The sequence below is a fragment of the Austrofundulus limnaeus genome, unplaced genomic scaffold (assembly GCF_001266775.1).
Source record: "Austrofundulus limnaeus strain Quisiro unplaced genomic scaffold, Austrofundulus_limnaeus-1.0 Scaffold146, whole genome shotgun sequence".
NCBI classification, from domain to species: Eukaryota; Metazoa; Chordata; class Actinopteri; order Cyprinodontiformes; family Rivulidae; genus Austrofundulus; species Austrofundulus limnaeus.
The window spans coordinates 320,644-321,494 of record NW_013952548.1 but is presented as its reverse complement, the minus strand read 5'-3'; positions in this window follow the sequence as shown (position 1 = coordinate 321,494).

Here is an 851-nt window from a genome sequence, read left to right as displayed (position 1 = left end):
CTGAAGCTAAAACATTTGAAAACCACTGTTCAAAGCTTTCAGTTTCCTCTAAGATTGTTACTGGTTTTAAATAGCATGCTCAATGCTTTATAGAGGACAATCATCGGTGTTGATTTTAATTCAACAACAAGCTTTTTCTCAGTTTTAATGTCCATAATTCCTAAATAAATCAGAGTCAGAATCAGGTTTTTTGGCCAAGTACGTTGACACACAATTTGTTTCTGGCTGTTCGCGTCTCTCTAGTATTAACCATATACAGATACTTTCCATATAAGTTACACACAATACACAATATACAGAAAGATACACATTATACTTAATTATAGACATATCTGTGCAGTTTGCTTTACAGTGTTTTTCTTAAAGACTGGGCAGWATGAACACAGTCAGAAGCAGTAAGGTTATAAAGTTGGACCCAGCTGATACCTTTCTCTGTGTAATTTGCATGTTGTCCCTGTGGTTGCAGTTTCTCAGGGTRCTTGAGTTTCTTCTCACAATCCAAATTCACACTGTGGTTCTCGGTGTAAGCTCAGTGACAGAGAACTTTAAAGAGTGTACTCCACCTGTCGTTCTGTGTTACCTGGGATACTTTGCTCCGTGTGGTAAAAATAAATCATGAACTGTTTGTGAATAGACTTTAAAACTGAGACTTTTCAAAATCTTTCCAAACACTGATTCTGTTTGAATCTTTATTTGCATTTGTATTTGTAAAATCCAGAAAATAAAAATGATTAATTTCAGAATTATTAAATGTTTCTTTAGGATATGCATCCTAATGGAATTTCTGTATTTTCTGATTATCATGATCAATTTTATGAGATTTTCTTTTCATTTTTTCAACAGTTTTTATA